Genomic DNA, 13,241 nt, shown 5'->3' on the forward strand with positions numbered 1-13,241 from the left:
AACAGTGGGAAGTGTGGATCAATGGAGGATCAGCTGATACAGAGAATGAATTTCTGTTTTCTGTCCTATTTGCGCTTGTTCCAGGCAGGGTCAATGACTTGCCTTTTCACTGGGTTCTGAAGTCTGGACACATGAGTTCTCCAACCCTGTGCCTTCTTACTACTGTCCCCTGCTCTGTGCCCTCCATATTTCCACAGAATTTGTGGGTCACGATGCCAGTTGTTGGAGGATTTCTAAAACCTATCAGTCAACAGGAAATAATCTGGTCGAGTGTGGAGCACAGACGTGGGCTCCTTTCCACACGATCAGGTCTACTTCTTTTGGATTATTCAACCAGGCCTCACAGATATCAGTAAAGTTTGTGCCTGTGCTAAATTTGTTTTTGAGTGTTTTCTTCATTTTTATAATGTTGTAATCTGTTTTCCCATTTCATTTTTAGGTGTTCACTGCTGGGGCATACCATAATTATTGTGTGTTAATGCCCGTAACTACACCCTGCCCCATAAAACAAGGAAAACTTCCTTCCAATCAGATGAGCAGACATGGGAAGGAGTAATGATGCTCATAGCTGTCGAGTATGAGGAAACCCATGTTCTCACAAGTTACTGATGGGTATAACGGGGTTTGGGGAGGTCCTGGAAATCCGTTTGGAAGTGTAGCCAAAAGACCTAAAATGAGCCTATCCAGAGTTTTGTTCTGAAGAGGTGGCTGGGACAGCGTCACTTGTGCTAATTGGAGCTGTAGATTTAGACACACCGCGCTCAACTTGGCTGAAGAAGTGTACAGGTATAGACAGTATACAGTGAGTGGGGTCCTTAGCCAGACACTCTTCTGCAGGGTGGCTTCTCACCTCTAACCTCTGTTTACAGGACGGGGCTTAATGAATTGTTACTGAGTATTTGCTACAATACTTGAATAGGCAGACCACGAACTGAGCTGTGTCTCTGCCTCGAATGCCCTGTACAGTCTCCAGGATCCCTCTTAGACAACCTGCAGGACTCCTTGCTGCCTGCTGCCCCCATGTGGTCGACTCCTGACAGTGCATCCAGCAGTCCTTCCATCCTAAGGACCACGTTGTCTCTGTTCTCAAACTCGTGTAGCTTCCAACCTCACATAAGGTGGCCCTGTGTGCCTGTGTGACCTTCTTGCAGTTTGCCTTCCAGGACCTCGCCCTTCTTGTCTCTCAGCATCCTTCTGTTGGGCTCAACACCTTGTCTTCTGCCCCCCCACCCCCACCTTCTCTGGGCTGTTCTTTTCCTAAAAGAAGATCTGGGCACTGGGTTTCACCTCCCCCGCCCTTTGCTTCTTACAACATCCATCAGAACATGGTACAGCTAACTTTTATTTCCATTATAGCTCACTGTTTGTCCCACACACTGGGCTGTGAGGAGGTTGGGACTGGAGAGCTGCGTTCCCTTTAATGAGATATTTTAGAGACTTAAGACTCTGCGCTGGCTCTCAGTAATATTAACTAAATAAACACAGGGGGACTTGTTTTTCATTGGTCAGAACAGATTTTTTTTCTTTATTAACTTGAGTATTTCTTATTTACATTTCGATTGTTATTCCCTTTCCCAGTTTCCGGGCCAACATCCCCCTAACCCCTCCCCCTCCCCTTCTATATGGGTGTTCCCCTCCCCACCCTCCCCCCATTACCGCCCTTCCCCCAACAATCTAGTTCACTGGGGGTTCAGTCTTAGCAGGACCCAGGGCTTCCCCTTCCACTGGTGCTCTTACTAGGATATTCATTGCTACCTATGGGGTCAGAGTCCAGGGTCAGTCCATGTATAGTCTTTAGGTAGTGGCTTAGTCCCTGGAAGCTCTGGTTGCTTGGCATTGTTGTACATATGGGGTCTCGAGCCCCTTCAAGCTCTTCCAGTTCTTTCTCTGATTCCTTCAACGGGAGTCCTAGTCCCCAGGGGCTGAGGCTTTTCTTGCGTATGCTTCCTGAATTCTCTCACAGTATCTACTGTCCACCCATCAGTCTATCCACTATCTGTCTTTTCTTAATCCTAATGGTCACTTGTAGAGCTCTGTGCATACAGTAAGCTTTTGGGCCACACAGTTCCAGTCCTGGCTAACTTGCCCTTTAAGTAAGTACTCCAGCTTACAGAGTACTTACTTCATCCCGTCACCCAACTGACAGATGGTCGGCTATTTCCTTTCTTCTTCCCACAGCAGAGCTGTAAAGATCACCCTTGCACGCATGGTGTAACTCAACCATATTAAATCAGTAATTGTGGTATTGCTGAAGGCAACTGGAGTTGTGCAAGAAGAATCTGGTCAGATGCCGCTCAATCAGCACACACTCCCCTTATCTGTGAAGTGATCTCATGAAACCTCACCCCTGAGGATCCACTACCCACCCCCACCCCCAGCTCAGGGGTAGCACCTCCTCTCCCTCCTGGGTAGTTCTACTGTAAGAGGTTCTGCTGCCCACAGCAGAAGGAGGTGTCCCACTGTGGGGTGAGGAGATGACTTCATTAGAGGTGGCTCACTTGACAGGTGATCTTAACCTCTCTTTAAAAAAAAAAAAAAGGGAACGACACTGTCTTCCTGGTGCTCCTCGGGAGCAATTCTGACTGACCTCATGGGTGGAGGAACTACACGGCTGCCATCACAGCAGCCTGGGGTCCCTAGCACCATCTGTCCTTGAGAGCCGGTGGATGTGAGAAAGATGCAAGGTGAATACACACCCTGGGTGGTTACAGGCACCTGCAGCCGCCAGGACACCATACCCTGTTACTTGCGACCATGTTTCCCAGTGGTTCTTCACAGCTCCCAGGTGCTGTGAGAAGTTATGTATGTTGGTTTGCTAGCCTGAACTGCAACTGATCGACTTGATATCGGCTGCACTCTCCTGTGTTCGGAGGGCAGTATCGGGACTTGCCTTCCTTGAGAGTGAACCTCAGAGAAGCTGTCCTTGCCGAAGAAGAAGTCAGCCTGGTGTGAATACTGCTCCCACCTTGAGGTTCCTGGGAACAAGTAAGAAAGTTGACGGCATGGCTGAAATTCCCAGTTCTGCTTTGCCTGCAGCTGCTGTGTCCCTCATAAATGCTGCCACACCTCAGGCTCTGGTGTTCTGACTTGATTTTAAAAGACACTCTAAGCTTCTACAATGTTAAGGCCCCATGGAAGAGCCAGTGTCTGAATCTAATTTATTACAGACATGAAGCCTTATCTCTAGCTTCTGCCACATTAAAGCCCTGTCAACGAGCCAGATCCTTTATTACAGACATGAAGACTTGCCTGGATTGCTTTTCATTCTAGGCGTTCAGCATCCGATCTTATTTCAATCTCGACTCCTTTCTTGATGGACACGCTGAGGGGAGAGACTTGACTATCAAAATCTTGGGAAGATGGTGGCCTGCGCTGTACTTGGGGCTGGGATATGCTGGGCTTGGGGCTAGGATTATCGGTCCATTGGAGCAGGGGAAATGCACCATGCAGACACGGGTGTGATGTGTATATAGGTACATGTATACACATGTGTCTGTGAACATGTGGTATGTACAGGTGACTAGTGTATATGTGACAATACATGTATGGCTGTGCATTTGTGCATAAAGTGTATATACATGACATACTAATCTATGATCTGTGGTGAGTGTATGCATGTGATGGTATGTGTGTATGTATGTGGTATGTACATGAGTGTGTATATATATGTGTGTGCTGTGTATGCATATATGTATGTGAAGCATGCATAACGTGTATGTGTGCTTGTGAATGTGTGTGCTGTGCAAATAATGTATGTGCGCACATACATGCAATGCATGTGTGTACATGTGCTATGTGTGCATGTATATACATAGGCATATATTTTCCTGTATTGAGAAGTGGAATATGTTGTCCTACAGTTAAGTAATACTTAATCATTATTTTTCAGTGTTTGAGGATACAGTTATAAATCTGTGGGCTTATGCAAGAAAATAATTGTACTACATGTAAAACTGCTTTTCACCTCTAGGTGTGTGTTTGTGTGTGTGTGTGTGTGTGTGTGTGTGTGTGTGTGTTACTTCTTTAAACATTTTTTTTGGGACAGGTGACCCCTACTGCCATGATTATTTATTGGAACTATAACTGGAGTATTTACTATTGGTGTGCATGAGCTCTATACTGAACTGTTATATGAAGCAGAAGAAATTGGGCCCCACTTAATACAATGTGGGGTGCCCCCTTTCTTAAGGACATGAATAAAGCATCCTACACACACCACCATGATGGTTGATTCTGATGGTCAACTCGATGGGATTTGGAGTAACCTAGGAAACATGCGTTCCCCTGGATACGGTGAGCACCTCATCTACTCAGCTACTATTCCCAACCCAGTGCCCCTGGTTCCTGCCATTGGCACCTCCCTGTGCTCAAACTTGGCTAGGCCCTCAGTTCTGGCTTCTGACCTGACATCTCTGTATATATCCATGCTATATCATGTCTACTGGCCACAAGGCACATTTTGGTTTCACTATGGGCATTAAAAAGACTTTCCTTACTCTCATCAACACCTTCACTAGGCTTTCTTAGATCCAGCCACTGCCACACAGTGTCACAACGAAAATTGTTTCTAAAAGCAACCACATTGTTCTAGTTATCTTTCTAATGCTGTGATAAGACACCATGAACAAAACAAACAAACAAACAAACATAGCAACTTGGTGAGAAAAGAGTTTATTTCAGCTTACAGCTTACAGTTTATGGTCCAATGTAGAAGGACTCAAGTTCTGTGCATGTGAGAAGGAGCTCAAGGCAGAAATCTAGAGGCAGGAATTGAAGCAAAGACCATGGAGGGGTGCTGCTTACTGGCTTGCTCCCCATGACTTGCTCAGCCTGCTTTCTTATACAACCCAAGGATATCTGTGGAGAGTAGTACCACACACAGTGAACTGGACCCTCCCTAAAAATCATGAATCAAGGACATGCCCTACAGATGGCCTACAAGGCACTTTTTTTTCCTCAATGGAGAACCTGCTCAAATTGACAAAAAAACAAAACAAAACAAAAAGAAAAAACCTAACCAGCTCGTATGTCACTTAAAAATAACTTCATGAGCTCAACTAAATATAAATATTAAAATTTAATTACATAATCCCAGGAAGCAAGGAGCTAAGGAAGATTAAACATCATGTGGCCTCCTTCCTGTTGTCTCGTCTCTCTACTACCTGCTTGTGGCTCCCAAGCCCTGTGCTCTTTTGTTTACAGTGATGTCATTTTGTGTTATAGTGATGTCAGGGCTCCTGTTTGTGTTTCCATTGCACAGTGGGTGATCCGATTTCAGAAAGTGTCTTAGACCAAAGCCAGGCCAATTTGGAACGTCTGATTTAGCCATTTCAGGAGGTGGTGTCACACTGTATAGAGAGGAGCAGACATTGAAAAGTCTCCTCTCTGTGGGATGGGGTTGGGGGTGGGGTCTCTGGTACTCATAGAGTCATGGAACCAGTTCCATTTCCCACAGAGAAACAAGATGCCTGGTACCTTGGCATCCCCATAGGGAAAACAAGGCTTTCTGGGTCCAGCTGGGCTTATGGTCTCCTGATGCTGTCTCCAGGGTGGAGTGGGTCTTCCCTGGACACTGCCGTGAGGTCTGGTTCTTGCAGTCCTTTTCTTAGGCCTACCACAAGCTGTCTTGTACTCTACGTAGTCTGGCTACCTGGCTCTGCTGGGTCTTGATTTTCCAATGTCTTCCCAACATCTTCAGCCAGGTCCTACTTCTCCTTCAAGACATCTGCCTGCAGCCCAGGAGATAGCACAGGTCACTTTGTGGCCCTCCCTCCACTCTAATGCAACAGTTCACCTGCCCATGGACAATTCCTCCAGGCCCTTTGGTCTCTCGTAATGTGGTCACTGGTGAGGGGGGGTCTCATCTTTCCCTGTTGCTGTATAGCCCATTCTTCCTTCTGTGGGCTCCAACACACTGTGGTGTGCTTTTTCTGGTTCTGACTTAAGCCTTTATTCCTTTTGTGTTTGCCAATGTTTAGGAATATTCTAGAACAGACACCTTACTCAGGTGTTCAAGCCAAATGCCAAACAGCAGTGGGATTATTTAACCCTCCCTGTGACACAGCCAGAGACTGAGTCAATGCATTTGTGGATTATCTGAGCTTAAATGGAGGCAGCAAGTCATGGGAACATTCTATTACCAGCATTTCCTCCTTGAGAGACTGACGGACAAAGGGTTGCTCTGGGCTTCAAAGACATTTCCCAGCTGTAATGGGTGAACTGAACCTGGATTGCCCATGTCTTTAAAGTCCTGAAGCATATAGGGGTCCAGCCTGGGCAGAGGTATTTTTTAACCAGAGACCATTTATTTTTTGTTTCTTCTTCTTTTATAGCAATTGAATACAAGTGCATACATGCAGTTATTTTCCCCATTGTCTACATGTCTCCATCGAGTATATGAAAAGGGGCCATTAACTTCTGACAGCCTCTCCGGGCCGCCTTCAGCTTGGCAGCTGTGGAATCAGCTCTTTCTGCCCACCTCTCAGTGCCTCTGCTGCTGGGATCAATTTTTCCAGGGGGAAAAACTAATGAGCAAGGACCGAAAGGCAACGTAAAGGGCCCTTGGCTGACTGAAATACATTGGAGCACTCTGCACATAGTTTTATTTACACCCCCACTGAAGACCTGGGCTCTGGAGAGCCTGAGGCATGAAGAGAAATCAATTAGGTCTCATGGTTGTGCCTGGCACAGGTCCCAGGAAGCCGTGGAAGGACCCTTTGTCCTTGGTGACTGGATATCGGCTCTTCTGTGGGACATCACCAGGGTCCCACGGGTGAAACTCACTGGGCACCAATGCCTCAGCCAAATTGATTTTTCTTTTCAAACTTTTGCCTTCCTCAAGTCTCCAGACAAAGTCACTGTAGATGAAGATGGGCCAGGAAGGCCCAAGAAATGGGATTCATTCCCCTGTAGATTTCACCCTCCTGACACATGTCCTGAGCCGGAGTATCCGCCTTTCACAAGACCATATATCTGCTGTGTACATCTCCCCTGGACTTGTAAGGATCTGAGAAGTGGAGAAGGGGAATGAGCTGCCTTTGTGTGTTGGTGGCTTATGAAGCTCCCTCTCACCAGAAGGTGTCTTTTGAATGGAACTTGCTTGAGCTGGAGTTTCAGCTGCTAGGACATCACGTGGGGTTTTCAGAAGAAAATGTGTGAGTTATGTGTGTTTGCATGTGTGGTGTATGTGTGTGTGTGTGTATGGTGTGAGCATGTGTGTGTGCATGCAGTGTGTATGCCTGTGTGTGCATGGTGTGCATGTCTGCATGCATGCAATGTGCGTGTCTGTGGTGTGTGTGTGTGTGTGTGTGTGTGTGTGTGTGTGTGTGTGTGTGTGGTGTGGTGGACATAGAACACGGGGCTTTGTGCGTACTGGGGAAACACATCCTGCTGAATCACTTCCCCAGGCCTTGATGCCAAGTTTTTTTTTTCAGATGACATCAGGTAACTGTACATATTAAAAGGTGACACATGCTGTGTGCAGTAAGAACCTCCTCGGGCCCCCCACCAACCATCTGAAATACACACTGCATAGTCATGCACCGCACTTGGTCTATTGTGTGTTGTACCCGGGGGACATGGGAAGGTGTCTGCTCTCCCTGGAGGGTGCCCAACAGACCTTCATATGTGTGGACTACAAAGCAACTTTGATGCCATTGGCAAGTGTCTGAGTTCGACGAGGGTGATGCTGGTGTCCTTAAAGGACAGTCAAACTGCCAACAATATTTACTAGCTCTGTTCGTGAGTGTTGTGCTCGGGTCCTGAGGCTGTCTAGCCCAGGGAGCATTACTTGATTGATCAGATTAAATGCTAGGTCCTCCAGCAGCTCTTCTCATGTGTTTCCTGCCCTGTGGCCAGCTTCACCCAGCTTGCAGCACGGTTGCTGGCTAGGACTCCCCTTGAGTCGCTGTGCCAGGCAGAGGCTGGTGGGCTCTGAGGCATGACCAGCCTTGGCTCTGCTTCCATGGCATGGCACTTGGCAGTGATGTCATGGGTCGGCAGAATCTCTGGAAAGCTATGAGACTCTAGTCACACAAAGGCTTTCAGAGCAATAAGCCTTAGTTTCTCAGGGTCATCATAGATGATGATAATCTCCCTGATTCATGCCCAAGGACAAGGAAAAGATCCCCTAAAGTCAACCAATACAAGTATTAACAGCAGGGCAGACATTTTTGGTCATTTGGCATCGGGTTTGGCACTCCCGAGGTGTCTGACGTCATGCGTCTGAACCTCAGTTTCTATGTTTCAAGCTTGGCCCTTAGAAGGTGACTTGTAGGGTGGTTTAAAGAGGAAATGGCCTGTAATAATCAAGTCCCCGGAATAGGGCTCAATGAACACTGGCCGCTATTCTCAGTGTCAGAATGGGGCTAGTAGTAGGTGAAGTCCTTTGTCCTTGGCAGGTTACTCTATTTTGAGGACAGCTCATTCTGCCATAATAACACATAAAATAAACCTACATATGTTTCTGACACCTGTGGGCTATTGTTTGGACAGCTCTAGACTTAATCTTTGGCCCAAAACACTTTTTGGTCCGTTGTTCTCTAGAGATACCAAAAGACTGAGCATCCCATAAGAACCGGGAATGTAAACAGTAGCTTTAGCTATGCTGACACTGGGATAACTTTCCTGGTATGTCACCTGGGGTGAGGACAGCAGGCATGGACAGGACAGAAGACTGGAAAAGGACCAGGACACCAGGACACCAGTGGAAGAGGGTCTGTACAGAACATGTTTGGGCAAAAGTATCTTCACAGGTAGATGTTCTAGAAGGTGGGGATGGCTTTGCCTGACCAGAGAGAAGCCATCAATCCTCCCAGAAGGTCATGAGGGTGTTGGCAGGACCCCTGAGGGTCCTTGCTATAAGGAACACGCCAGAAAGTACTTCAGTGAGCATAGGTGGGTGGTGCCCCTTTTCAGAGGCTACGAAACAGACCCATCAGCATCCTTCAGGGGATTCAAGAGTGTGAGATCAGGCTTTACTGGTTAGGGTGGAATACAGTATTACTCCTCACATTTAATTTTTATGATTTGGGGAACGAAAATAGAAGGGCGATTTCGAGACACGAAAAACAACAAGCAAACGAGAGACCAGTATTTTTGCCTGTTCAAACCAGGTGCCAGCAAGCTGAGACTGCTCTGCCCAGCAATGGCCCTTGGCATCTTCTCTTGGTCTAGCACTCTGCTAGCCTTGAAGTTGGCAAGAGCCCCAGGGCTAATGGAGGACAGAGAAGCATCTGTAGAGACCCAGGTTCCCACAGGGCACTGAGGTGTCATCTGCAACGGGGACAGAGGAAATTAGCATGTTCCTTTGTGTCTGGCAGGATGAGCAAGACAGCCTCAAGCACAGGGAACAGCCCTATGAGGGAGAGCTGTAGGGCTCACCCAGGGAGAGGAGGGGTTTGGGTGTGAATGTGTGAAGCCCCAAAGGGAGAATATGGTTTTGCTGAGTGGCATTAATAAGTTTCCACACAGAGGAGCAACGGTGCCAAGATTGCTAAGGAGGTGATGGGGCCATGCAGAGTCTGAGGGAGACTGCACCACTGGGCTCCAGGCCTGGCAGATGCCTGTCTAGGACACAGTCTCAGAATAGCAGGGAACATTGTAGCTTCTGGTGCAGGACAGACAGAGGATTCTGACCCTGAGTATTCACACTTGTCCTTCGGTGTCTTCATGGCTGCTTCCCAGAACTCTGCAGACACTAGCACCAGGGAAACTCCACCCACTTATGCAAATGACCTAGAATCTTTGCCGGACCTTTGGATACCACGCTGGACATCAAGTCACGTGTAGCCCTCTCGTGGCTCACAGCCTCGTAATAATGTCACACCTCGTAGGATATTATGTTCTGGAGTCACCACTGCAGTACAAAGAGCACTGAGTTAGGCTTTCTGTGTGCAACCTTACTGTAATTTATTTCTCCTTTCCACTCTTGTTTGCACCCCAAACCATGACAGTGCTACTCTGGGACATTAATCCTCCTTCTCTTGGCCCACCTCTGCAAGTGCCGCATGGTTCCCGCCCAGAGGTGGATCTCATGGTCTGCGCATGCTTAACTGCTCCTGTGAGCCTGAGTATCTCTTGGGAGTGGAAACAGCTTCCTTCGCTCACCTGCAGATGTCTGTCTTTTCTGAACACAGCCCTCTTGCGGTCTTGCTGGATGTCAAATTTTAAATGATTGTAGTCTTAATTAGATCCCCTGGATTAATAATGAGGTGAAGTCTCTCCTCACACGCCTGTTACTTGTTTTCAGGGTTGCCCAACAGATCAATTAATGAAACTAATAGCGATATGGGAAGGAGATGTTTTCAATGTGGTCACACTGGGAAGAGAAATAAAGGGGTCCAGTGTCCCACCCCACTTTTGGGTCCATCCTTGGGATACTGACCTCAGGGTTGGGTTTAGAGAAAAGTCTGAGGCATGCACCATAAGCAGTCTGGTCAAGCCGCGATCCTGCCCGCCATGGCCCCTCCGCTCCGTCTCTCCTGCAAGGGGCTCTGACAAGTTGTCAGAGCTGTGTGAGATCGTGTCTTAACTAATCGAAAGCCCAACAAAGTCATGAGAAAACATAAAGACTTAAAAATAATTGTATTACCTTTATTTATTGCATGTGTCCCGGTAGGTGCCATGGTGTACCTGTGCAGGTCAGAGGACAGCTTTAGGGAGCTGGTCTTCTTCCACCAGGGATCAAACTCTGCTTGGTGCCAAGTGCTTTTACCCACTGAGCCATCCTGTCAGTCCAAGATGACTTTCTTTCTTTGTTTCTTTCTTTTTCCTTCCTTCCTTCCTTCCTTCCTTCCTTCCTTCCTTCCTTCCTTCCTTCCCTCCCTCCCTCTCCCTCCCTCCCTCCCCCTCCCTCCCTCTCTGTCTTGTCTGTCTTTCTGTCTTTCTGTCTTTCTGTCTTTCTGTCTTTCTGTCTTTCTTTCTTTCTTTCTTTCTTTCTTTCTTTCTTTCTTCCCTTCTGTCATTTCGAAACAAGCCCTTTATTATGTAGTTCTGGTTGTCCTGGAACTCCCTATGTAGACCATGCTGGCCTCAAACTCACAGAGATCCGCCTGCCTCTGACTCTTCAGTGCTGGTATTAAAGACATGGGCCACCATACCCAAGAGTTGACTTTAACCCACAAGCATGGAGTATCTTTTAAAGGACCAAAAGAAAAGGAAACAATTGTGCTTTCTTTTATAACACTATCCAGGAGACGCTCTTAGCTGAGGGACAGTCTTTATATGGTTTGGCAGAATGGAGACTTACGAATTGGTTACTCATTCACCTTGCGATGGTAATGACTGACACTTTAAGTTGTATGCAAGAGGAGAACCCAAGCCATCACTCTCAGACCGAGGGGCAGGTCACCCATTCAGAGTGTCATGGAGCACTGAGTGGGTCCTGACAAGCAGTATAAGCCACACTGAAAGTGTTATGGACATTGGGACTCATAAAAAAAGCACCCTGAGGGCGGGGAAAAAAAAGCACCCTGATTTTCTTTTACTAGGACTCTATTGAGGCAAGGCTCACCTCCATGCAGACTCAGTAGACATCAGAACACGGTCCTTTAATAGGGATCTGGCAAAAAGGAAAGAGGAAATTACAAACCACAGATCTCCTTTTCAAGGAACAGCTGATAATTTTAAGTCCAATCAAATAATTTTAAACCAAATAGAACCACAGGATAGTGAACGTAGTTTTCGTTTTTCTTTGTCCCTTAAAAAAAATTAGCACCATTCTGGTGAGAGTCAGCACAGGACTCGCTAACATCTAGGTAACATGATGGAGGGAGAGGACACAGCATCGAATTTTCAAACATACAGAACAGTCAGCACAGATGGGAGTTAGACAAGTTTCCCTACAGACAGAGGCAAGTCTCAACACACCAGGGAAACATGACTGTCTGTGGGAACAATGGGAGAAAGGCCAGAGTGGGAAGGGCTGGGATTTCTTTATGAAAAGCAGAAAGACAAAGTGAGCTCCCGCATGGGTTTTCTGTATGTGCTGAAAGTCTGCCATGCTGCAGACAAGTACATGCACATACACAATCACGGCCCATTGGTTAAAATCATCTGAACATTTGCAAAGTGACCAGTTTTTAATATTTCTATCAGGTTCTATCCAGAGTTACAGTCACATCACACATGTGAGATCACTTTCTGTAAAAGCAGGGGTTATGGAATCCACTGATCCAATGACCCTAAGGTAGATTCTAAATCTAATGTTGCCTGCTTTTCTGTGAATGGGACTGGACGAGTTTTATCTTTTACAATGTATGCACACACTGAGCGAGATGAGTATATGCTCAATCTCATAACAAAGTATATTACCTATTAGTAGTTATTCCAAAACAAAATTAACCCATTTCAACATTGACAAAACGTCTCTGTACTTCCTACCTTCATGGAACGAGAGCCCAGCAGTCATGAAAAAGTATCTTTATGCACAAGGCAATCCTAAAGTCAATCTTTTAAATTTGCATTTAAGTTTGCCTATCAAAAAGTCCATTTACAAAGTTTTGAGTATTCAATAAAGGAGTATTTTAGCAACTTAATCACCTTTCAAATTATCTCTCTTGTAAATACTGTTAAGAGATTTTTCTCGGGGTTGGGGATTTAGCTCAGTGGTAGAGCTCTTGCCTAGCAAGCGCAAGGCCCTGGGTTCGGTCCCCAGCTCCGAAAAAAAGAAAAGAAAAAAAAAAAGAGATTTTTTCTCCCCAGTCTGAATTAACATTTGAAAGTTCAAGACTCTGTTTACCAAGAAAAAAATCTTGTAATTGACAGGACTTCAGATAGCCTGGCTGAAGTCCCACAAAACCAGTTTTTTTCCCCCTCAAATTCAAATTCTCCAGCTTGCATTTTGGCTATTTTTCTTAAAAAAAGAAAGGAAGGAAGAAAAAACCCAAAGAGAGGCAAGAGCTCTTGAATGTTAATGTGGTTCAAATATCACCCCAAACATCCAAGCACATACATTTTGAATTAGACATGCCAAAAATAGTAATTTTAGCATTTAATAAATAAAAAAAATACAGAAGTAAACTGGACTCTGATGGTTATTTAATTCTCAACTTGATAGAATCTGGACTAACTTGGGAGGTAGACTAATTATGGACATGCCTGTGGGGAATTCCCCTGATCCTGTTAATGGAGAAGACCTGCCCACTGTGGGCGGCTCTATTCCCTAGGATGGCTGACTAAATGGAAGAGTTGAGCAGCAGCTATTATTTCCTTGTTGTGAATTTGGAGGAGCTGAGCAGCTA

This window comes from Rattus norvegicus, chromosome 1 (assembly GCF_036323735.1).
Source record: "Rattus norvegicus strain BN/NHsdMcwi chromosome 1, GRCr8, whole genome shotgun sequence".
NCBI lineage: Eukaryota > Metazoa > Chordata > Mammalia > Rodentia > Muridae > Rattus > Rattus norvegicus.